Consider the following 26,346-nt stretch of genomic DNA (forward strand, 5'->3'; position numbering starts at 1 on the left):
CAGAACTGTCCCAGCTGACTCCAAGGATACACAGCATAACTTTTAAAACTCTACAGAGGTAATTGTTCCCTGACACTTTAACTTGCAACTTAAAACAATATATACATATTCCTTTAAACCTCCGTGGTTCAAATAGTCCCAGCGAACTCTGCTTGTAGCAGAAAGCAGGATTTCTGCAGCAAGGCACCACTGCTGTGATATCAGTTATTTATATTTGCATGACAAACAGTTGCTGGCTCCTTGCCTAATGCGTTGGAGTTGGAACATTTGGTCCAAACAGTGCGTCTGCCAGCTCAGGACTGTGCTGAATCTGTCACCAGGCGTTAGATAAATGTGTCACCCTTGACAGCCTGCATGTGGATCGCTTGAACCACGATAAGGGCGGGGAGCTGACCACAGTGCAGCCTGTCCTGGGGCTGCACACACTTCCCACGCACACATAAATAGTGAGGACAGCTCTAGACCCATCTCTATTTCCTGACTGTGGCTGTTGTACCTCTGCCCACCACTCTGAATACTCTTGCAATTCCGTGCAAGCAACAGAAGTGGGCCGAAGCAGCCTCTACAGTCAAAAAAATCCCAAACACAATCAATGGAATGAAACCCCAACCCCGCACTCCTATGTCAGCCACTCGAAATCTGTTGCATGAATTAGGATATTAAATACCACAAGCAAGCTCTCCAACAGCCTTCCTCTGAGATTCTGCCACTACAGGGTACCTATTCCCCGAGTCAATGGATGCAAAGTGAGCAGCTCAGGCAATGAAATCCTGCAATCAAAAAGAGCCACTAGGACTCTCACCAGTCTCTCTCGTGTGTGTCTTCACTGTGTGATGCCAGATGTACTAAAATCCGCTCGTTTAACCCGTGCTGGAATCACAGGGATAATTCTGAGGCTTTTCTGGGGAGGCTGTTCTGTGTTTCACTGGGGCTCTGACCCTCCTCCCTCTGAGCTCAGTAGGGGTTGGTTTCAAAGAAGGAACCACCGAGCCCAAAGGTACCCACACTACAGGCAGCACCAGAACATTATTCTAGTGGTATTCCAGTGATTCGATGGAAAACTTATTTTTGGTGCCTCACTGGAATGCAGAAAAGCATTCTTCACAAAGCAAATAGAATGAATTGTAATAATTGAAAACAGCGTGAGCTCTCACTGTTAATTTGGGGAAAGGGATCTTGAAACCTGAACAGTTACCATATGAAGCAATGACAAAGAATTTACCAGCAATTTATATAAATACCAACCCAACGTAATAGGGATTTAACTGAGCAGCAGATGGAAAGGAAAAGAGTTGTCTCTGCTTTTGCAGAACTGCTTACCGCAAATGAAACCAGCAGGGTATCTGCTGAGTGACATCACACTTGGATAATAAATAGATCTTCCCTGGCAAAATTATGACCCAAAAATGTAACTCACTTTTTGAAAGTTTAGAAAACATATATAAACAGTATGCAATCCTTATTTGTCCTGTTTTCTAGAATACTAGCTAGTGCCTGCCAAAAATTTATATTTGTACCTACATGGTGTGTTCTGGACACTCATTCTGGCAAATTTAAACACTTTGTTCCTCAGCTTTAATCAAAAATTACCTATATTGTACTCTTTTGTTGTTATTTCCTTTTGGGATGCTGAGCATTTAAGCCACTACAAACAAGTGATTGTCCTTATCAAAACAGAAGACTTAACCTTGCTTGGAGGTTTCTGAAGCTTAATTTGTACTTTCTATACGCTCATGATCACTGAAGTCATAAATATACTTTACCTCACTGCAGTCAATTATGGCAAAACTACGTGTCTGCATCTGCTTTACCCTAATCCTCAATATAAATGTGCTTAAGCATGGGAATTAACCTGCTGAACCATACTTAATTACATCTAGGGAGGAAAAAGACAGTTCAGAGCCTGTCCTCGAGATCGGATCCATATTCCATGCAAACACCAGTCCAGCACGAAGGTCTGGGTAGTTCCAGGGTCTCGCTTCAGCCCAGGAGCCAGGCAGAGATGCTGCAGGAGACAGCGAGGGCTGGCAGCCACAACAGAGCCTGTGCTGGGAACAGCTGAGGACACGGCTCCCTTCCAGCCCAGATGTGCCAGACACAGCCTGTGCCAAGCTCCCTGTGCCTGTTCCTGCTCTCCCAGCTCTCAGCACCATCCTCCCCACAGTGCCCAGGGCAGGCAGGCTCTGAGCGAGGCTCTGCAGCCCAGCGTGGAGTGGGCCAGGGAGCTCCCCAGGACAGCTGTGTGCTCCAGGGGCTCCCTGCTTCCAGAGACAGCTGCAGGCCGGACAGCTGGCTGTGTCTGTCTGTCTGTCTGTGCCCGTGTCTGTGTGTCTGTGCTTGTGTGTCTGTGCCTGTGTGTCTGCCTGTCCGTGTGTCTGTGTATGTCTGTGTGTCTGCCTGTCCGTGTGTCTGTGCTTGTCTGTGCCCATGTGTCTGTGTGTCTGTGCCTGTCTGTGTGCCTGTGCCCATGTCTGTGTGTCTGTACCCGTCTGTGTCTGTCTGTATGTCTGTGCATCAGTGTCTGTGTGTGTCTGTCTGAGTCTGTGTGCGTCAGTGTCTGTATGTCTGTGCCCCTGTGTCTGTGCCTGTATGTCTGTACCTGTCTGTGTGTCTGTGTCTGTCTGTATGTCTGTACCCATCTGTGTGTCAGTGCCCACCGAGGAGCCCAGAGCCAGCAGAGCCCAGCTGGATGAGCGCTGCCATCCCCATCCCTCCGTGTGCCACACTCACCCCAAACCTCCCTTAATTTCTGTCTGTGGGAAAAACAGGCTGCAATAAACACAAGGCAAAGCATTGGGAAATATTGTGCAGGTCTTTTCACCTGGATTTTAACAGTTTTACTGTCTGTCCTTGCAATTTTAAAGTAGTTTCCTGAGAATCCTTTGAATTATTCATCCATTGTGCAGTAAGGCCAACGTAGAACACCACTAAAATATTATGCAGGTACTGAATGGGGAAGTGCTTTGTCTATTTGCTACTGTGTTATTTAAACAGAATTCTTAAATCACAACAAAACATGACCACCAGCAATAAAACACCTTTTTTTGATATCTGAAGGTTCACAAACTGTTTCAAAATGCACCACGATCCGTGTTATGCAGGTAAAATTACACTTTGCCTCTCCACCTAACAAGCATTTCCATTAAACATAGCATTCTCAGCGAGATGTTTTCTCAATAGTGAATACTTTGATTGACAAAGGATTAAATTACTGCTAAGCCTTTCGTGATTTATGGCTCTTAACACCTGTTAGGTGTTAAATTTACCTTTTCACATCTCTGCTGTGCAAGATATCTGCTCCCACTTCATTAACATCCTGTGTTTTACACCAGTGATGACACTCCAACAAAAAAACTGATGCCTTTTTGAATATAATACTGAGAGGATTTTTAATAAATTTATCTTTAATGATTTCACATGCTGGTTTTTGTCTCACAGAATGGATTCAAAGAAGGAATTCTGGAAGAAAAGCAGTGCTGAATTTGGTGTTTTCCCTGATGGCCCCTGCAATATGGCATGGTGAAAATAAAGATACTTTTTGTATTAACAAAGTGTCTATAGACACTGTGTTTGAATAGCAATGGCAAAATATATTGGTTTCTGCATCTAAATTTCAAGAAAGGATTCTCTTAAGGGGTATGAATTATACCTAAAAGAGGTCCAATATAAATGTGTAATCAAATATAGCATATAATTAAACAAAAAAAATAATTAATCATCACCCAAATTTTCTCTTTAAGAAATTTATTACAGTGCTACAGCAGCACAGTTAAAAACCACTGAGACTATCAGAGCATCACAGTATATTTGTACAGGCTAGAAGTGCTCTAATGCTTTAATAAGGTGCTGTGCAGTAATAACTTCAGCAAGTTCCCAAATCACAGCATTAATTTACAGTCTTTTTGCTAAACTAAATGGATTTAATACAGTGATCATAAATTAACAGTAGCAATTGATGTAAACAGCTGAGAGAGATTTTCTTCAGTTCTGTACCTGTTTGTGGTGTGATAAACCAGACTTCCAAGGTATTACAGGCAGAGTGGCAATCTGTTTAATATGGGAAACAGACTTGGAGGCAGGGAGGTGACCTGTTTGCAGAATTCTCCTAAATCCCAGGACAATTATTAGAGAAGCACTTCTATATAATCTTGACAAAGGCGGTGGAATGTGGCACTGTGGTGATGTGACTTCTCGAGAAATCTTTTAATTAAACAAATGCAAAGGGAAAGGTTAAGTGAAAAATAAACAACTCCTAAACAGGCATGATGAAAAGAGCTTAACCCACATCAAAGGGGCAGGAGATGGTTTCAGTATTAAATCAGACCTCGGGAGTTAAGCTGGCCAGGAGGAGCCTCAGAGTCTTTTCTGAAGTGCACATCTGTGTGACTCAGCCTGTGCTTGTTCACAGCCAGGATACCCGGAGACTCAATAAAATATGTATGCAAGTTTTCAGCTCCACATTAAACCACAGCAACTTGCTTTCCATTTCCTTCTTTTGGAAACATTTTTAAGACAGCTCCAACCCACTGCTTCAGGATTCCAGACTGGAATCTTGCAACTGGAAAAACTGCCTAAAACCTGCAGGAAGCCCAGGCAAAATTCAGATTGGTTGGTTCTTTTTTGTGTGTGACTTCTCTGTACTCTTTGGAATAGCAGTGAACCAAAACCACCTGGTCAATCTGCACAGACAGGACACATCTCTGGTTCTGAGGAGGAGGAGCTTTCCACCAGATGCAAAAAGGAGCTGGCATCCACGCTTCTCAGGTGAAAGCTGTTGCTTCACTAAGGCCTTTGGGAAAGTGCTCAAAAAGTAGTAGGAGAGGCTATTCCTTCTATTCAGAGTCTACTCCATTTCTTCTTTCTCTGCAAGGGAACATTCAAAATTAAATCTAAAGAAGAACTGTTGGAAAGACAATTTCTCAGGGAACTGGGAGCCTCATGCTCATGGGTGCGGTGACAGCCCTGACAACCATACACCTGCAGTCAGTATTTCCTGCTATTTCAACCAGTTCTAAGTGGGTTTTCTGTCATTTTGTATAATTCAGTGCCTCATCCATCTAAGATCCATACCACCACTTCCTTAAATCCTACTGGGAACACACTCTGCATTTTCAAATGTGAGAAACCTTAATTGGAAACACCAAATGTGCCTTTCTAAATCTCATCCTGGTAGACAAGAGACCAAGCAGATTCGAAGTTGGATGTGTGCACCAGAATTAAGATTTAAAGGAAATTTATGTGCTTTAATCTGCAAGAGCAACACTCAGTATTCCCATCTACTCCCTTCAATTACATTTTCACTGGTAATATTTCAAGGAGTTACAGATACGATTTTCTGTTGAGACCAAACCTAAGTTAGAGCAAGGGTGCTTTTGTTTGGCTTTTGCCTCAATAACATCTGTCTTCTACATTAACATTTTTCACTAAACTAGAGAAGGGGATTCTCTCTCCTCCTGGCCCATCACATTTGCCTGATATTCTCCAGGTCCAAGCACAGGGCACCTACAGCAGTTTACATCCTGCTGTGGAGCTCCTGCTCCCTCTTCTATCCAACAAAACTCTTGTTCATGTTCAACCTCTATCTTGGCCACAATTTCCATGTGGTTGGGTTGCAGCTTGACTGATCCCATGCTGAGGCAGCTCAGTATATTAACCCAGAATGATGATTTTTCTGGAGGAGGAAATAGGCACTGGGGTTGTTTAGCCTGGGGTTGACTCAGCTCAATGAGTGGTCAGCAAAGCACCAGACTCCAGATAAACAGCTCTGGCTTTATCTGAAGAGGAATATTTAGATATTTCTTTTGATATCTAATGGGTAACATTAGGTTCTTCTCATTCTTTTAAGTTTTTATATCAACTCTCCAGGGTTCTTCATTTTCTGAACACCTTTATTTGTTACCTAACGTGTTTAGTTCCAAACCCAATGCTGAATTATGAATAATGCTGGCTATATTTATAATGCATCCAAAATCAGATAAAAGATATAAAAAGAAACAATAATTAGTTTTATCACCTGTTTCTTTTGCAAGGAAAGAATTTATCAAGCTAAGATCAAAAAACAGTCCTCTTAAAAAAATATTAAATAGTCTTTAAAAAGATATTGATTTGGCATATCTTCAAACAGTAAAAACCAGGAAATAATATTGCTAATGAAAACATCTAAACAGCCTAAGCTACTTGACCTTTCCCAAAGCTGACTAAAAATAGCTTCCAATACTGTGACTTGCACTCTGCAACTGCAGCAGATTGATAAGGAATAACAGCAATGCAGAGGGAGGAAAGCAGGTTATGAAACGCTGTCCCCTGTTTCAGATAGTACAATATAAACCACTCCTGTTAATGCACTGAGAATGCCAAGGTTATGTGGCTGAATTCAGCCCTGTGACGAACGACTGCGGAGGAAATCGGAGATGTGCCGGGATAAACAAAGAGCAGAAACAATTCTTGCTTCTGCAAGAGCAAGTTGCATTTGTTTTGAAATAGCCTGTTTCTTTTAATAATTCCCTAAATAGCCTGGGAGCTGTGTTAAGTGACTTTAGGCAGCACTTTCAGAAACACAAAGCTCAGCCCAAGCAGACAAGGCCTTTTGGCAAAGAGAGATACAATAAAAAAAAAACTAATAATAAGAAAATATAGGGTAGAATGATGTTTTTAGAGTTGTATTCTCTCCAAACACATTGTTCTATATTGCTGTGAAGCAATCTTTTCCATAATAAACTCAACTTCAGAATGAAGATATTTCTTCTGGTTGGAAAAAACCCACATAATTCATAATTCCACATCAAGACCAGTATAGAAAGTGGGTTTATTTCTTAAAGGTAATTATTTTCTCTCTTTTTGATTTTAAAATTATGCAAAAATCATGGTATAAATAGATAAACCCTACTGTTATCTAGGTAAAACCCTTCCACAGGATTTTAGTACTCCTAATATTGCCCCAAGAATTAATTCCTCAGAATTAAACAAGTTGGGCCTTTCTAAATATTGACCTAGTCACCAATGTTTTCCTTTTTCAGAATTCATTAGACACTAACATGCCTCATTTAGAAACCAAAACACCTGATCTCTTCAGTATCCTATGAACATTCCCAGCCTGGGGACAGACATTTTTTAGCTCCATAATTCCATTACAAAATGTTTCCAGTGTAGTTGTGATGTCTTTGCATATGAAGATCAGCATCTTACACAGCTAATAGAATCTGAATGCTAATTTCTCCTGAAAACAACTGCTAGTACAAGAATCATCAGGCTTTGCTGAAGTATTAACTGTGTTAAAGCCAGCATTGCTCCTTTACACATTTTTAAATGCCAATAAACTACTCTAGTCCCCACAGGTCTGTCATAATTCATGCATGAGATTATCTCATTTTACTACTCTGAAATATGTTCTGAATACAATTCTTGTTTCATTTCTTCTGGGAAAAGGGAGAGGTTACTACTTCAAACTGCTTCATCTGAAAAATTTCATAATTAACTCAATGTTAATTCTGTGCTACAACACAAACCTAATCACGTTATTAAATTAATATTTAATTATAAAATAATCAGTGTGCAATATAAAGGGTAAAAACAAATTACAGAATGATTACAGGGTAATTAAATATTTATCATTGAAACATCTGAGTGACAATTTGTGACCATAATGTGCTGAGAATTTTGTCCACAGCAAACTGCTGTGAACCACAGTCAGTCTCTTTCCTTATCTTTTACACTCAGATTAATAAGACAGAGTTTATCATCTTTGTGTGAGAGTAACCATGGGTTTTTACTCAGCTATATTATCCTCAGCCAGTAAACACAGAATTATTAATACAGAATTGTGTTGTTCACTCAAAAGGAGTAACTGAGCTACTTTTTATAACTGTTCATTAAGAATATTATGGAGTACAAATGTTTTCCTCATGGAAATCTGTAAAAATATAGGAAAACAAAAGGCCTGAAAACTTTTGAGGTTTAATGAAGGGAATGAGATGAACTCCTCCATAGTCAGGAGGTTATGGTGAACCCCTGGGTTCAGCCTAACCCACTTCTGATATTCTAAATTCAAGTGAAAAGCAGCTCCCAGCTGCCCCAACAGACTAAAGCTCAGCCACAGACACCAACCCCAGGCACAAACATTTCCATGCACAGAGCACTTCCCTCTGTGACCCAAAATGCTGGGCTCAGACAGCAGCAGGGCTGGAATTCTCTGGGCCTCACCTTGGGAAAGAACATTCAACTTTTCACAGGGAAGTTTCCTCCCAGGAGCTGCTTCTTGTAGAGACAAAGGCAGAAGCAAACACAAGAAGAAAGTGAGTGTGTTATTCACTGCTAAAAACAGCTTCCCTTGAAATTTCACTGAGTGAGGGTTTAAAAGAAAGCCATGATCCTTAGGGTTGGGATCTGAAGGTTAACCCTGAGCAGTAACTTCACTCTCTGTATGGCTTTATGGAAAATAAAAATGCTCCAGAAAAAAAGATGCTAAATTTACCATAGGTCTAATACACGATCCTAAGAATAAAGTTAAAAGTATTTCTGCCACTGCTGTACAATGAACAGCTCATTCTGTGCCTGAAAATGATCCTTTTCCTTTTTCTGCAAGCACTGGTGATGGCACAGAGATGTCACTAATCTGCTTTGTTCTCCAAATCTAGTGACAAAGGTGAATATTCCCAGAGAATTTCTGCGGTGAAGCTCTCCAGAAGGGCCATGCAAACCTTTGCTTTGCCTATTCTCCCTTTCATTTTCTTAGAACCAAATCTAATTTACTTGGGAAGTTGTGGAAAATGATCAAAACTGTTCTGATTTCACCCCTACCAAATATCAAAAAGCCAATTCTTTTACAGCATTCAAATTTCCAAATGGACAATCTTTGTATTCCTACAAGATATTTTACATTCTTGTGCTTGTAAACGAACACAAGAATGGCCAGAAAGAAGAAAAATCACACTTAGGAAAGGTAAACTACTTCAAAGAACTCTCCACAGCAGGTTATCAATGGAATCTAATGGAACTTCCTAGGAAGAGCAGTTGCTGAGTGAATTGCTGAAGGAACTAATTACTGAAGAGTGAAATTACAGCACACAGCGCTGAAGAGGTCTGAAGTTCTTGACACAGTTGGCCTGCTTGTTACTTAAATAAAAGAGCTGGATAGGAAACTTCAAGACAGTAAGGAGAATAAAGAGTGAAGAAGAATTTTCTTGAGATGAAGAAGAAGGTAACAACGTAAATCAAGAAATTAAAATCAAGCCTGGGCTAACTGCAAGTCAAAAATCAGTTTGACTGGGCTAGAAGAGCTCCTTCATATCAAAAAATTCCATGTGAATGAAATTCTGAACTGAAATAATTAAGCACTACTTTTCTGCAGAGATTCATAGAAAGAAAAAAAACCCAAACATTCTTAGATTAGTTACATGTAAATATTACTGGACAGCAAGAAGTTTGAGACAACTGATGTCTCCACTACAAATTCATACCTTATCATTAATATCATTAATAACACTGACAAAACAAAGAAATGAAGTAACAGGTTGAAAATTTATGTTGGAAATAACTTCAATAGGAAAAGCAATTTTCCTGGCACAATCTCTGCTTAGTCAAACATTACTAGTGCTGAGGGAGGAATACCTTATGTACAGTAAGAAAACCTTAAAAATTTGCAATCTGAAAAATAACATGGACAAAGAGAAAAGCCAAGCCCTCATATGGTAAGCTAAACACATTTATTATTTTATTAAAAACGTGGTTAGAATTTTTTTGTAATGATGAGAGTGTTTAATTAGGGAAAAGAAGAAGGCTGGGTCTTGTAGGGTATGGGATTCCAGAAGACATTACAATCCCATTGACTATTCCTAGCCATAAGCTCACTCTGCCCAGATGGGAGCCCTTGCAGACCTGCTTTGAAGTCCTGGATTGACCATAAACTCACCCTTTACCTGGTTGACTCCACCAGAATTAGTCATTTATTCAGACACCTTTGCACCAGCTGGGTATTAAACATGTCTTGCTTATGCCAGCACAAACCTACAGCAATCTTGCTTTACATCAGCATGAGACAGGAATGCAGAATTTAACACCAATTACAAACTGGCTCTCCCTTTAGCTGTTGCCAAATAGCAAGGAATTATTTGTTGCTTCCTAGGTATCTTGGTGATTAATGAAGTTTAAGAAGGGCACCTTCACTAATAATATGTGCCTCACATTGATCATGTTTCCAGCAATCATTAGTATTCATTAACAGCAGTCAACTTCTTAATTCCTTTTTGCTTAAGTCCAAATTATTGCAAGTTATTTACAACACCCTGTAGGAAAGAACAAAGCTCTCACAAAATCTTAATGGCTTATTCCCAGATCCTCATATACCAGCACTTCTGGGAAATACATGCACACTGCAAAAATATCCTGGCTGATAGTCCAGAGAATTAACTGCACATAAAACTTTCTGTACAGAGTAAGCAGAAGATAAACTTGCATCAGGCACATGGCAGAAATACAAGATACAGGAAGGTAAAATATCTCACTTGTTCAGATCTGATTGTCTTCTATAATTCCAGCATTGCAGCCTTCTCCTTCTCTAGGTGGTCTGGTGCAGCGTCTCTGGATGATTACAGCATCAAACTATCATACAATTTGTCTACACAATCTCTCCAGAGACCTCCCTGGACAGCTCCATACAAGGAGCTCTCCCAATGTGCTTATCAATTTACTTTTTTGCTTCTTAAAAACCATTTTGGAATCACAAATATGCTGAGTTGGAGGGATCCATCAGGATCACCCAGTCCAGCCCCTGTCCCTGCAGACCCCCCAGCAATCCCCCTGGGCATCCCTGGAGCACTGGCCAAAGGCTCCTGGAGCTCTGGCAGCCTCCTGCCCATCTCTGGGGAGCCTGGGCAGTGCCAGCACCTCTGGGGGAAGCAGAACCTTCCCTGATCTCCAGCCTGAGCCTGCCCTGGCCCAGCTCCCACCCTTCCCTGGCCTGTGCTGTCCCTGGCCCAGGGAGCAGAGATCAATTCCTGCCCCTCTGCTTCTCCTTTCCATTCCTTTAATTGGGAATTAAAACTATTTTTGCCCAAGCTGAGTATCTGTGTGACAGGAGCTGGTAAAGATTTTCCCTCTCTTTATCTCACCCCAAAACTTTCTTATCCCAGTTTCTCCCCACATCCAGCTGAGGAGCAGAGGGTGACCAAGAAGCTGTGTCTGCCCAAATATTCCAGCATTTCTTCTTCACAATGGTACCATCTTATTATTTCAGAACCCACTTTGAGATATTCCTGCTTCTCCCCAGACAGGTTCTCCACTTGGCAATTTGTGTATAAAAAGTATTCCAAATAATATCCATGCATCCTTCTTATCACTTTTCTCTTTTGATTCAAATATTCAAATATTACAATGCAAAGCATCAGAGCTCTAAGATTTATGAATACATCTCCCATCTGGCAATGGTCTGAGGTTCCTAGCTGCAGCAGACGAGCAAATCTGAAATTATAATTCTTTCAAAGACCGTGAGGATGACATAAATTTGCTAAAATCTGTAACATTATGTGAAATGCACTAAAAACATTGCATGCCTCAAGATGCAATGTGTATATACCCCATAACAGAAGTCCAAATATAGGAAAACAAGTTAAATCTATGATAATTTTTGCACTGAGGGACACAGAAAAATACAGTGCCATAAATAGAGACTGCCTTTTGGAGAGTTAGTTTCTAATTCCTCTACTGGATTGAAGTAAAATGGAAATATTGTGGTTCACAACTGTAAAACACAAGTGCACAACAAAAACACAGACCTCAGGTCAGGAGAAATCTGTTGAAGAAGAAATAGTTGACTGCATTTGAAAATATCAGTTTTCTGCTGGTGTGTCACTCAGGAGAGATTGCTTCTTTCTTCCTCGGGTGAACTTATTGTGCAATAGGAGAACTAAACAAAAGTATCATCAGGGCTTAAAAAACCCAGTCTGCCAACACTCACATTCTCTTGCCATTTGTGGTCTTGCATTTCTTGTGCCTCATGGGGCATTCTGGAGACATCTCATTTATGTTCAGACCTTCCTGACCAGCCCTGGGTCCACTCACATCCACAGGGGTCTGTGATGTGCTGTCATCTCCAGCCAAGGGATTTAATGTCTGTCCCACTCCAGGCTCTCTTCTCTCCTTTCACATCACAGCAAGAACAGCCCAGGAATGAGGAGGGCAAGGTTTGGATGCAGATTTTGGCAGGAAAGGCAGAAAACCATCCCACACTATGCAGATCAGCCCTGCTAACACCATCCTCAGTACTTTCTGCAGCAATCAGGGGGCCAGTAACTCCAAAGCTGAGCTCTCTCCAGGATCAATGTCCTGTGCTGGGATACCTTACAACTTCTGATGTAGAATTTTGATGAACAGCTCTGTGACATAAAAAGAAATAACTGCACTATCTTCCTGAAGAGCTAATTTGAAAGCCTGGCAGCTGATAAACACACCTCCAAGCAGCAGTTATTAATGAATGGCTTTTCCTCTCAACTTTTCAGGCCTGAGAAAAGAATAAGAAGCTTCAAAGTTGTCCATATGAATGATTATGGAGGTATTTGTCATCCACAGGCCCAGCTTCATGCATGGATTCACCTCTGTGGGTCGGCATGAGGCACAGCAGCTGAAAACCAAAGCAGAACTTCAGCCCTCAGCTCTAGAGAGGACAGGGAGGTGCAGTGAAAAACCTGACCCAGCCAAATGGTTAAGCAGCTTAGACATTCCTTTTCCACTGGATTTCTTTGTAGCAAAGAAACAGCTAAATAATTAATAAAGCAGATTTTAGAGAAAGGCTTGAAAAATTAATGGAAATCTGCGTGATCGAGCCTGGAAGAGCCCGATGTGAAGCTGGCTGCATAGCTCTGATCAAATCAGAATAGTCAGGGAACTGCTTCACATCAATGCAGACATCTCTGGGAATACTTTTATAGTGACACCACTTCTGCACAGTTTATTAGACTTGTTAAGACAGATTATAATAATATCTGACAAATAAGTAAGCTTGGATCTATTCCAAAATGAATCTAAGTACCATTATAGCAGATTCACATGCTGGTTTAAAAATAGGAAATTATGCAATAGACAAAATTACCATAAAGGTAAAGGAGCAAAATAAACCAAGCAGCAAAATAAATTGATTTTCAGGTGATATTGCTCTTACACCTCCTCTGAACCCTGGAAATACAAAACAACTCATGATGAAAGGAAAAAGATGAGCAATTCCACCTCACTTGTCCCATTGCTGGGTTCCAAATCCTGGACCAGATTAAGGGATGTGAATTTATAGCAGAGAGCTTTATTCTCACTACTACTTGAACATACAAAATAAAAGCAAGGTTTATTTAGTGCTGATATTGGGGAACTCCAGGCAGCACTGAACACTAAAACTCCATTGCTGCTCTTTCTTCACCATCCCATTTTCTGGCTCAAACTTTAGCCAGCTCTTGGTATTTCCTACCCTGGGTCTCTCTCTCTCTCTCTGGTTGAGCTTTTCTTTCTCATTTTTGATGCTTTCCTCCTGCTCAGCCATTTCTGAGACTGGCAGTGGGAGAGAAGAATTTTGCACATGTAAAATAGTTCCCAGACTTTTTTGTTTTTGAAGCCTGCTAGCATTTCCACACTTCCCACACATGTAAGCAGGCACTCAAAGAATAACAAGAAAAAGAATCTGTTCTCAGTGACTGAACTGAAGCCTCTCACAGCTCAAACTGTTGGATTTTGCTGACCAAACTTTACAAGCATTGTGTCTCTGGAGGAAAGGGGATATTAAATTCATTTTCCAGTGCCTTGGGCTTACTAAGCATGTCCTGGTCTTTGGTAGTGGAGAAGGGTTTAATGATAATTGCTGTTACAAGACAAAATCAGGTATTGGCATGAAAAGCTGAGATCTTTTGTCTCCTTGCACTCTGCTGGCATTCTGACACCACTGAATCATAAGCTAAAGAAAGAAAAGGAGCAGTCTGAAGGTGCAAAGAATGTGCCAAAAAGCTGACTTGTTAAAGAAGAGGAGGTTGATGATAAGCAAAATAAAAAACCCCAAACAAACCAGGGTTAGTTAGTATTTCTGAAGGATAAAGAGCTGGGAGGCAGAAACAACAAGGAGCTGAGTAAGAAAGCTCAGCTTTCATAGTCAGACCATTCTTGGTGGGGAAGAAAATGTAATCATAATGTACCTGTGAGAAGGGGCCAAATGCCAGCTATTTCTCAGCTTTTAGAGGTATGTACAGTTTAGTGTTTTTATTAATTTTAGTTTTATTTTGTATATATTTGGTGGAACATTTATGTGTGGAGAGCAAGTTCAGAGATGACATTTCAGTTTCTCAGAATTTTTTTTTTCAAGAAAAATAACACTGAATCAGAACAATGAGCCAAAACTTGGGAGCGTGTACTTGTTGCCAAATATGACATTTCTAGAATGAAATATCCACTTCAAGGTACCAAACTACTTGCTAAAATTTAGAGCAGGACACTCAACCAACTTTGGCAGTTCTAGATGGATATGGATAAGATATCTGTCATTTCCATGGCTACTCACCATTGATTAACACAGGAGATTTTTATTCTGACTGTAGAACTTAATTTCAATCTGCACCTGCCACAGCTCCCATCACAGCTCATTAGGGATCCCCCACAGTCAGGAAATCTGGAGAGCAGATGCCAAGCAAGTTGGCCTGCCTAGGGATCTAGTCTAGAAGCCATAGATTATGAAATCACATGGAAAGTGGTTCCAAATACATGACCTCAAGAAGTGTTGGGTGCTTGGCAACCCATCTGTATTCATCTAGAGCCAGATGAGCAATTGAAGAGAAAATGAAGTTTCATTATGAGCTCATAAGAATGGAAACCAGTTACATGAAATCATTCCAATCAGATAATATTAAAAATTGAATGAGTGAAAAAGTGACAAAGTACAAGACCTATCACTACTACAACAATCTGGTAAATAAATTTTAAAAAATAAATTTCATTTTCATGTTCTCCTCCATAACTAGGTCAGATCCTCAGAAATTCCTGAAAACTCTTACCAAAGGAATACAAAGAGCAGTTTCCTCCTGTGGGAAAACACTCAATATTGTAATGGCAGCACTTACTACAATTTATAGTTTGCTGCCAAACTACACACTGCACACAGAGCACACTGCTGTAATGCATGTAGCATCAGTGCTGCAGTCTTTAAAACCATACCAAAAGGGGATATTTATTGAGGAGAAAACCTGACCCTCAACAATGCACAGTTGCTGGAGATGATAGAGAAAATCACACGATAATATTTCACACTAGGACCTAAGAGAAAATGCTTCAAATCAAATGCACTTTCTGGATGAAGGAGAACTCTCAAAGCAAAGTCACACAGAGAACCTGTGACAACAGGGTACATTACAGCTACAGCTGATCCAAATGCTGCTCTCCAAAAGCAAAGGTTTTTTAGAGTTTCTTTGGGACCTCTGTGGCAATTTAAGGTAGCATCCTTAATAATGAAGGAACTCTTACAACAATGGGAAAAACTCTGTGTCATAAAGCTGAAAAACGCTTCCTTCTCCTCTCCCATACGGCACACAAGCATTTTGATTACCACTCCACACTAAAGGATGTTTCAATTTAAAGCTCTTCAAGGGGCTGCCAGGAAAGCTCCTCTCAATGACAAGTCCATTGTACAAGACAAGTGGGAGAGCACTGCCTTCCTAAGGGCCAGGAAAGTGTATTATTGTGTTATTTACAGCCAGGTGACAAAACAAAGAGAAATGCGGAAGATGTCAAAGAGAATCCAGGACCAGAAGCTTTAGCAAATAGCATGAAAAAACACACAATGTTTTGGGTTTTGTCTCTCACCCACCCCATTGGTTTTCCTATACTCTGAAGTTTAAAAGTGATGGAAAACCTTCTGCTGGAAGACTCAAAGCTGTGATCAACAGGTTAGCCAGGAGGTGACTTGGTTCTGCAGGCTGAACAATTACTCTTGGACCTCCTACCTCATAAATAGGAAAACCTGTTTGAGGATGGTGAGGTCCACAGTGGAGCACAAAGTTCACACCATGGAGCTGAAGATCCTGAGAGAAGTGAGCAGGAAAAAAAACCCAGCTGAATTAGAGCTCTGAACTTCAGGAAAGGAAATTTTAGCCTGTTCAGGGACCTTCTACAATATGAGACTGCCTCAAAGTGCAAAGAGGTACAGGAAAGAAGCAGGGCCTGGCAGGGGGAAGCATTTCTATCAAGGAAGGTTAAACCACAAAGTGCTTTAGCAAATATTGTGGACATATCAAAGGTGTGGGACTTAAGGGTGCCCAGAGAGCTTTTCTGTGCATTGGGAGATCATTCCCTACCCCTCCAAACACTCCAGGAGCCACACAATGCACAGACCCTGCACAATCTGCCTGGAAAAGCACCACTGCACGTGAGGACAAGAGCAGGTGATAGAGAGAGGCCTTCTAAAAGAAATAATTTTAATCAAACCAAAGATATTTTGGAAAAAGACAAAATCTATAAAACCCAGGATTGATTATTTGGATTGTCTGTAATAAAATCACATGTGTATGAATGAGTATTGTTTAATGTTTCTTATGCTGCTTATATACTATGATAAACACAAAATACAGATGTCCTGCATTTGGGAGAGGATATAAACAAACTGCTTTATCTGTTAATAAAAACATATTTCTTGATACAAAATTTAAATAAGAATGCACTTTATTAAAAATGTTTTCTTTCCTTTGTCAAATATCCTGTGCAATGATTACTATTGTATTTATAACAATCTGCCACTGGTAGATTACAAGCCTAATACTGTATAGAAAAAAGCCTATTTCACTAATATTTTTTCAAATACTAATTTCACATCCCTGGAGGTATTTAAAAACCATATAGACATTCAGGGACAGGGCTTGGTGGTGGGTCTAGCAGTGCTGGCTTAATGGCTGGACTCTATCTTAAGGGTCTTTTCCTACCTGAAAGATTCTATAAAGTTGTAATTCTATGATTATGGCTCTCTCATTCAAAAACGCCCCTAGATAATTCCAACTTCTTCATTGCAAATTGGATCAGACTCAAAGGTCAAGAATGGTACCAGAAGACTAATCCCCAGCACAAGTAGTGAAAAAACCTTTATAAATTAGTCACTGCAAGAGTGCATTTACCTCCCTTTCTCCAGGTCTTGTGGTGGCCAAACTCCTTCAAAGATTCAGGAGAAGCAGAACTTTACCTGCAAACAGAACAAAAAATTCTTTGAGTTGTTTGGTGAGGATTTATATTTTCTTATTTCTATTTTTTCCCCTTGGAAAATCTGGGGCAATCCATCAGGAGCCTGTTTAAGTTTGTTTGTTTTGCCCCTGTTTTGGTGACAGCTGAGTGTGGAGCTGTAGCCTGGTGAGGCATCTGCCCCCTGCCACTGTCACCAGGTGCCATCACAAACATCAAATCACAAACACCCCTTGGCTTTGGAACAGAGACACACAGCTGACAACTGCCAATTATTGCATCTTTTGTGCCCATTTCCCTCTGGGACACACACAGTGCCCACTGCTGAAGGTGAGTAAGATGCAAATGTCTTCATTCTTTTGATGCATATTCTGCCCAAGGAATTTAGTGACAGGGAGGAGTCTTTTGAATGGGTTGCACTTGCAAGCAGCACTAGACAAGAGAGATGAGATATAAAAGAAAAATAAATCTTAATGTTGGTAACGAAAAGACAAACATGATGTATAGTTCTATAATAAATAAATATTACCCATTGTGTTTGAAAATTGCAAAGCTGAATCATGGCAAATAAACATCTGTCTGTAAAGGAACCAGGAGTGCTCAGGAGGTTTACTGTGGCCTCAAACACTGCATGGAAGCATCAGTTATCTTCTAAGAACCTGTACAACCCTGGTGATGTAAAAATATGTAAAAATGGACAAAGACCATGTTTCAGCTGACCACAGTGACATTATTCACCTCCTTAAAAATGCTTTGGATAGAGATATCCAAGCAAAACACATCTTTTGGATTATATGGAATTTCTTTTTATGTTTTTTTTATATTTTAGAAACTCCAAAAATTACAACATTGTTATTCAAGATCCTCTTATTTTATCGTGGTAGCTTGTAGCAGTAATATCAGTACTATTTTTTATTTTTTTATTTTTAAAAAAAGGAGTTACTGGCAAGTCCTATCAAAATGATCATAAACTCTATGTTAAACCTTAGCACACCTGTTCTCCAAGCTGTTGAAAAAGTCCACAAGAAGGGTTTGGGGAGCACACAGTGCAGATTACTGTTGAAAACATCCATCTTAGCCATCAGGGGGAAAAAAAAAACCAAACTAGTATCAAAGAAATAAAGGAAGAATTGGATTTTTACAGTAAAAGCTATTTAGCTCAAGTTTAGTATTCACTATTGCATTCAGCTACAAGTACTAACATACCTGGTTGATTACAAAAACTACAACTTCTCTCCAGGAAAGAGAAAATGCTAAATGACATAACTCCAGGTATTTTATGCTTCAGAGGACTTCTTTTGAAGTAAGAAATCCCAAAAATGTTGAGATAATCTCAAGGGAAGCAAGTGGGACAAAATTAAACTCTGTTGCATCACCCACTAATAAAATTTGTGGATTTTGGTCTTCCCATATCTCAAAGAAAGTTTCAGGCATTTGCTTAGAGTAAGTGTATTCTTAGGCACCCTTCTGAGCAAGGACCTATACTGGCTGTGTTCTGAGAATCCTGGAATGGTTTGGGTTGGAAGAGACATTAATGATCATCTGATTTAATCCCAGCCATGGGCAGGGACACATCCCACTGTCCCAGGCTGCTCCAAGCCCCAATGTCCAACCTGGCCTTGGGCATTTCCAGAGATGGACCACCCTGAGCTCAGCCCAAAGCTTCTCCTGTGCAGGTGAACAATGGCAGCTGTGGCAGCCTTTCCTGCCAGCAGAGCTGCTCCATCCCTCTGCTCATCCTGGAGCCTCCTCTGGGCTCATTCAGCACTTACCCATTTGAAAAAAGCACAACAGCAAAAGCATCTCCCCCTGAATCCATCAAACAATTCTTCTTGCAGAGCTTTTTGCAGTAGTGGTGCATGTGAAGAGCTGCATGTACAGTACTGCTGATGAGTGTTGGCACAGCAAGAACTCCATAATAAGCCCCAGAGACAGTAAAGTATTGCAGCAATTCAGCACAGAGACAAAGAATTCTAGCCATGAAGTCATCTGTCTACACAAATCCAGGAAAAGCAGGAAAAATGACATCTTCACTGAGGCAAATAATGTTCCCAACATACCAAGCCATGTAAATCATTGCAGGAAAGCACATGTTCATCTTCATGAGCAGACTATGTGCTGACAGGTAGATCATTCACAGCACTGGGAGGCATCTTAGAACTTCTATTTTCTCTTACTCTCCTTGCTTCATACATTTCAGTTGGAGAGAATAAAATAATCCAGCACCAATAAGTGTTGCCACAGAGATTATTCTGGAATTACATGCTCAACACTTTTATTTTTTTTTTTTTTTTCAAATTAACTAGACTGAGACTTGCAGGAAGAACTTTTCATATCCTGACCAATTTGGGGATAAATGTCAGTTAAGTCCAAAGCACTTCATGCTAAAGAAAAAGAGTCTTTCAGAGATGGGTACTGAAGCAAACCAACAGAGTTCAGAAAAGAGATCATTATCATCTCACTGTGACCAGTTCTCTGAAAAATAAAAAAATATAACCCATAGTATTATTACATTATATTCAGTAATTCTCATTGATTTAAATTCATGGAAGAATGGCATCTCATCCTGCAGCCAGTCTGGCCACAGAGCACAGAGAAGAGGAGTAAGAAGGTTAGGGAAGACAACTCCATAGAAGAATTGACTAGAAGAGTGGGAGAAAGAGGCATTAGAATTCTACAGAGATTTATAAAATCCTGAGAAATAGTGAGGAAGATAAATGTGGGGTAATACATTTTCTCACAGTACAAGAACTGGGAAACCATCAATTCAATTATTAGGTACCATATTAAAAGTTCAAAAAGGAAAGTAATGCTAAAAGTAATTTTTAAAATACATAGTTGCATCATGAAATTCATTGCCACGAGATGTGGTGGAACACAAGAGGTTTTTTTAAAAAGCTGAGCTACAATTCCTGGAAGGTTCTTCACAAGTCACAATCAAATGCAATGGATGCTTTTCAAGGCATTTCCAACTCAATAAATCTGTGCCATCATTTGCCAAAAGCTCAAATAATGAAGACAGGAAGGGTCACTCTGCCCCTCCAATGTTTCTAATCCTTTTTTTCTGGAAACACTTAGTGAAAATTCTGCAGCTTCAGGTGATAGGAAGAAGATACAACGTATGACAACTCTCAAATTCCTGTTATCTCCTCAGGAATCCCAAAGGAAATCACAATCAGAGTGCACTGTATTAAAGGGTCTTCCTTGCACAAGTGACTTTAGGCTGCATCTTGCATAACAATATCAGTTTCTAACAAGGGCAGACAAATATGACTAATTGATAAGATGCAGACATTAAGTCATTTCTCACACCAGCACCAAAGTTTCAAACTCACTAAAGTCCTCAAAATCCTGCTCAAAATTGAATGCACCATTGACAGGGAAAATCTTCCTGTTGCTAAAAATACTTTGGAAAATTATTTGTATTTATTCTTGATTCAATTTCTAATTGATATCACTAGCATTCTGTATTTTGCACCTGTTCTTACACTTTATACAACCTATTTTATTTATTAATTTAAAACTAGAAATGTGTTTCTCTGAAGATGGATGCCATTTTTTTCCTACTTGCCATGCTAATGTTCATAATGGCTTCAGCAAAAAAATCATAAATTGATAGTTTGAGTTAAAATTTTATTAAATATTATTAATGTCACATGTCCTGAGTATTTCCTGACTGTGTATAAAACTGATCCTTTAAAGATTAGAACTCTATTTTCTATCTGTACATTTCTATCAAGTCTTTTAACAGAGCTCTGCACTGGTATTTTAACATACATTTACTTTAAAAGCAAAGTGTTTTCATCCTGTAGATATCTCATTATTTGTCAATCTTGACAGTTTCTTTGTTCTGCTCTCTCATAAACCACTTTCCTTGGGAATCCCTGAGGAATGCCTGTTTATCCTAGAGAATACTCCCTTCCTATCAGTAGATGTAATTGAGGAATCTTCTTTTCACCTAAAAAGCACCCATCAAACCCCCAAACAAACAAACTGCATCAAAACAAACAAATCAACCCCACACCCCCCCCCATCTTTCAGATCATTGTGATGTTCAAAGGAGGTGCATTTAAATTTTTTAGTAATGTGGTGAAAAACACTGTGAAGAAAATGCAGCTCCTGTAAACACCTAGGAGACTAAAATGTGCTGACAAAAAAATAAAAAACGTGGTATACTTCAGTGGCCACAAAAATTAACAATGAACTATTGTGCTGACTGACAGCAAAAGTCCACAGTCTTCTAAAAGAGGTTCAGTGTACAAGGAGATGTGACAACTCTCCAGGAGCAACAGAAAAATTTAAACTCAAAATTATGTACAGCATTTTACTTTCTAATCAAATGCTTGCCAGATTATGGATTTGATAAAGTACACAGAGCCACCAATGACACTTGTAATGAATATTACTTGTCAATAGCTGGTCATTCATTGCTCCAAAACTCAGCTATAAGTCGTTGAAAAAGTTGTGAAGGGAAAAAAAAGCAAGAATAGCAGCAACAATAACAGAAAACAATCTGCAAGAACCTCCTTAATTCTCTTTCCTGTAACATTTGAAGTGAGAAAGTGAAGAATCATTGTGCAAAACTTCCTGCAATGGATGCAAACCCCTGAAGAGATCTGCAGTTTAGACAAGAGAGCTGCTGTGGGGACCAGAGAAAAGAATTTCACCTCAAGGATTGCATAGGAAATAAAATAAATGTCAGCTTGAGAACAGATGTTAGAAAGCTTATCAGGAGATGAAGCTGGTGAAATGGCCTGGAACACAGAACATCCCCACACCTTGTAAGATATTTAGCAAGGTGCATCAGCACCACCCAAGCACTGCAACAGAGAAAGGGGAAATTTTCTTTTGTTGTCTTCACTTCTGACATATTCTTTAAACTATTTTGAATCTGTGCTGCTTCTGCTGCTTCCTAAAGCAGCTGCCTCTCCAAGGCTATCAGCCAGCTCTCTATCTCCCTCCCCCGTGGAATTCTGTCATTAGCCCCAAATTTCCCTTCTGTTGTCTTTACAGCCCCTTGGCCTTTAGCTTACTCTTCCTCCTGTCCTTGCTTACCCACTTCATTCTACTCCCATTTCTGACTAGTTTCCCTTAACATAGCAAGTTTTACTCCTCTGCCCTGATAAAGGCATTCTAGGAAAAGCCTCAGCATCTTACCATCATATTACTCATTATTTCTTCTGCTGGGTTATCAGTTTTCATTACAAACTCTTTGATAAGAGGATTACCTGTCGATCTCTTGCACTTCTGCACAAATAGCTGCTTCCTTGGCATTAATACAATTTCTTACTTGCAGGCTACAAGTTCCATGGGATTTCAGTCTGACCCACAACTCCAGAATTACTTGTGATTCACTCCACAAGATGTAATTGTTTTCTCCACCTACCACCAATGTAGAGTTCAGTTTTAAAAGCTTGTCAGAAACATACAAGCGTGCTGTCTTCTCTACCTTATTTTAATGGACATTGCAAGAACACATTACACTCATGCACCCCACAAAAAGCAAAATGTATAGTTTGCTCACTTGTGTAAAGGAGAAAATTTATCTTAAAATGTTTAACTGTGTTGCAGCATTTTTATTCTGAAATAAATCAGTTCCTACACAAGCCAGAAGGGCACTCCACATTCTAAGGTTTGAGCTCTGCTTAATAATTGACTTTTTTTATTCAAATGCTCATTGAAAATTCAAGTTTTTGATACTAAAGAACACAGTTTAAATGAAAACAGGATCCCTGGAGAATTTAATAGCATACTTCCCATAGTTTAGACTTTCTGAACAAGTCAGCTTTTATCAGCAATAATTGAAGTTGCCAAATTCAAGAACAGAACTGATGTGGCTACACACTGTGAAACCATTTAGTGACAGCACAAATACAGAACACTGTAATTAGTTGCCTAACCATTGGTACAAAAAAAAATTGTGCAGTGTGCTGCCACCTCTACATAAATTTCAAAGTGCTTATGTTGTGCATTATTTCTAGAGTCATCAACATGGAGTGGTTTGGTTTTCCCATCTGTACTTGTAATTAACTGATTCATAACTTTATGTAACTGAACAAAGCTATTTGAAATATATTGAAGTAAAACACTGTGTTATTGAAAGATCATTATTCCAAATGATCACAACAGCACCTGCATTTCAAATTTAAGATTTGCAGTTTGACTCAGGTAAAAACATTCTGAAGGACTACCCAAAGAATGCTTTTAAAGTGATTTTTTTGTTCCCATCAAGTACATGATGTTGTTTGCCTTTAAGCTGCTTTAGAGCCACTCTTATTTAGTGAAGATTTTTTACTTCAAAGAACAGAGGTTTACATGAGGTCTCCCCCTTGGTGCAACTTCACAGCTGCACAGATGGAGAAAAATGAGTGAGCACCACAGTGAAGGAAAACAAAACATGTTTTCATACAAAACTCCCAGAAAAAAAGGTTATGAATGTGCTTTCTGACTTCTGACTTACATTTTTATTATACTGCTTGACCTGAACTTCAGTCTAGCCTTTCTCCAACCCATGAAACTCAAAAGATGCAAAGGACACCTTACACTCACAAAAAGCAAGAATTATGCCCCATTTTGCTGTTTCAAAAATTCACATACCATCACCAAGTAGTTTACTAAATTCCATGTAGCAGGACTGCCCAAAACTTTAATTTTTACCAGCCAAAACTAGAAGACATAAAGGATATTATATATAATCCTACCAATTTTCCTCAGCCAAAATCACGTGTACCAAGGAAAATCAAGAGGAAAAAAAAAAAGCAGTGAGAGGGCATTCTTCTCATGATTTTCAATGTATAAAGATAGATTTCTGTATTTTTGCCAATTATTTAACAATTTCCTAGGTTTATTTTACAAATTTAGATGTTCTAGTTTTCAAAGGTAAGTAGTTTATTATAGCACTATGTTCAGAATATCTTTGTCTGGTTCCTTTAATCTCTCATTTGCACAGGTATCAAACTATGAAACTCAGCTGGTTTGAAGACTTCCAGTTGTTCCTCCTGCAAGGACAAGAGGAAGGATCTTGTGACTTCCTGGACACACTCACTTTTAAAACTAAATTTCCCTCTCAGAGCAGGACACAAGTGATGAGACATGACATCTTCATTCAACCCTCCAGCCCTCTCCTCCACCAGCTAAAAATGATGCTAAAAATGTCCTCCTGAGCTTTACTTTGGACAGCACTTCATGAGGCTGTTTAGGTGAGACTTGAGCTTTCATATCAGCCTCCTGATAGACACTGAGGATTCCATGTCTCTTGTACTTTGCTTTCACAAGCACAGAAATCCTCAAAAGAAACAGACCATTTAAAAAGGCACTGACATTCTTGTGCTTTTTCTTGACCTGAAGACTTCCTGCTGTTTCAATTCTCTGCTTCTGTGAAGCATCTAAAATACTCTTCAGGTTTTGAAGTGACTGGCAGCAATTAAACTCCATCCACAACAGAACTATTGGGTATTAATTTAGGCACAGGCACCGGGCAGCACAGAGCTATCAAAACTGACTTCAGGGATCTCTCCAGAATTATTGCACTTGCTGTGTATGTAACAGCTATTTATCCCAGGTTCCTGGGCATCAGGAAGCTGAGCAGAGCTCCAAAACTCCTGCCTGGCACATAGAATCACCCACCAAAAGACCAGATACTGAATGTAAAGAAGGGAAAGACAGGACAAATTTAACAAGTAAATTCATAATTGAAATGGATTAAGAGGTGGTGATCTGTGTGTACCCCTGTGGCAATCCAGCCTGGATATTCACAGAGCTCCCACTAACACCTTCTGCCTGTGCAAATTAATATTTTGAAAGTCACCAGGCAGACTGAAGAATTTTGGAGGTAAGGAACCCATTTCTTTTGTCCAGTACTAGAGCATGGTGCCAATCACACCATAGCTGTGGGTTGATCCCCACAGGAGCCACAGATGTAAAGCTTGGATTCAGTGATTCCCCTGGTCCCTTCCCACTCAGAATAGTCTGTGATTCTACTGCCAGCAAGATTTGATATTTGGGTAATACTAGAGACGTACAGCCATGAAAAATCAGCCCCTCTCCAGCACCTCTGTGCAGTTTCATGTGCCTGGGCACTGCATTTGTTCACTGCAACCATTTCACAAACAGAAGACAAGTCCCATCTATATGGAAGAAACTTTCCATAAAGTTTCAAAATGCTGCTGTATATTAGCACCAAATATACTCCTGTTTTTGGAGAGAGGTTGCCATGGGGCTGAAATGCAGGAAATATGCACTTCAGCTTAGAAAAATGACTGCAGGACAAGCCCCCTGTGCACTTGCTTTTATTTAATTATCCCAGTTAGTGGTAATGAATTCAACTATTATAAGCCTCTCCTATAACAAGCAACAATAGATTAATTATCACAACAGCTATCAAAAATGTTTTGCTATCAAACCAGAGAGATATTTCTGCTTCACTTTCAATCATTTCCAGCACTAAAGACCAGACCATTTTTATAAAAAGATAAAATAAGTGTAAGACATTTTTTGACCATTCAAAAAGACTACATGTAAAATAACATTGTTCAGAACTCTGTTGGAAATCTATCTGGAATGGATAGATCACTAAGAAAAAAGAAATTTAAAAAAATAAAAAAGGAGAAAAAAAATCTATACTTACACAACACTAATTTGTAGTGAAGAATAACCAGGTAAGACTCTTCACATTTTTGTGGAGCATGTCACATGTGCATATGTACACATTTTTCCCCACAAATTATCTGAAATGTGTTTTATAAATTGTCAGAGAATGGCATCCCAGTGTCCTAAGTAAATGTAGCCAGCTAACAGCACTGATTGCCTGTATTTATTACTGGGGGATTGCTTTAAGAGGAACAGATGGTTTCCATGTGCTCCCAATCAAATATTCTCAACTGCTTATTTGATCATCCACACTAGTTTTTTTGATTTAAATAATTGAGCTTTAGCATTCTGTACTTTTTAAATTTGACCTGCTGCCTGCAGCTCTTTTGACTTGTGGCAATTGCTGTTGGCTGGTGGCCAGCAGCCTTTTCCTCAGACCCCAGCACAGTTAATTCAGCAGTGAATTAAAAACAGACACTCTGAATTTCTTTGGATAACATAGCCTAAATTCTCTTCTCCAAATAATCCCTATAGAGGCATACAAGCACAATTAATAATTCAACTATTAACCAAAAT

At 39.6% G+C, this 26,346-nt stretch overlaps 1 long non-coding RNA gene across 1 annotated transcript; it reads right to left on the bottom strand.

Annotated features, from left to right (window-relative positions):
- Window positions 1-3,727: 3,727 nt before the first annotated feature.
- Window positions 3,728-25,910, bottom strand: LOC117245013. Its single transcript, XR_004499124.1, has 3 exons — window positions 25,808-25,910; window positions 17,121-17,185; window positions 3,728-4,863 (listed from the first exon to the last, which is right to left on the bottom strand). It is a non-coding gene; the product is annotated as an uncharacterized LOC117245013 (long non-coding RNA).
- Between the last annotated feature and the right edge of the window lie 436 nt (window positions 25,911-26,346).

The sequence above is a fragment of the Parus major genome, chromosome 11 (assembly GCF_001522545.3).
Source record: "Parus major isolate Abel chromosome 11, Parus_major1.1, whole genome shotgun sequence".
NCBI lineage: Eukaryota > Metazoa > Chordata > Aves > Passeriformes > Paridae > Parus > Parus major.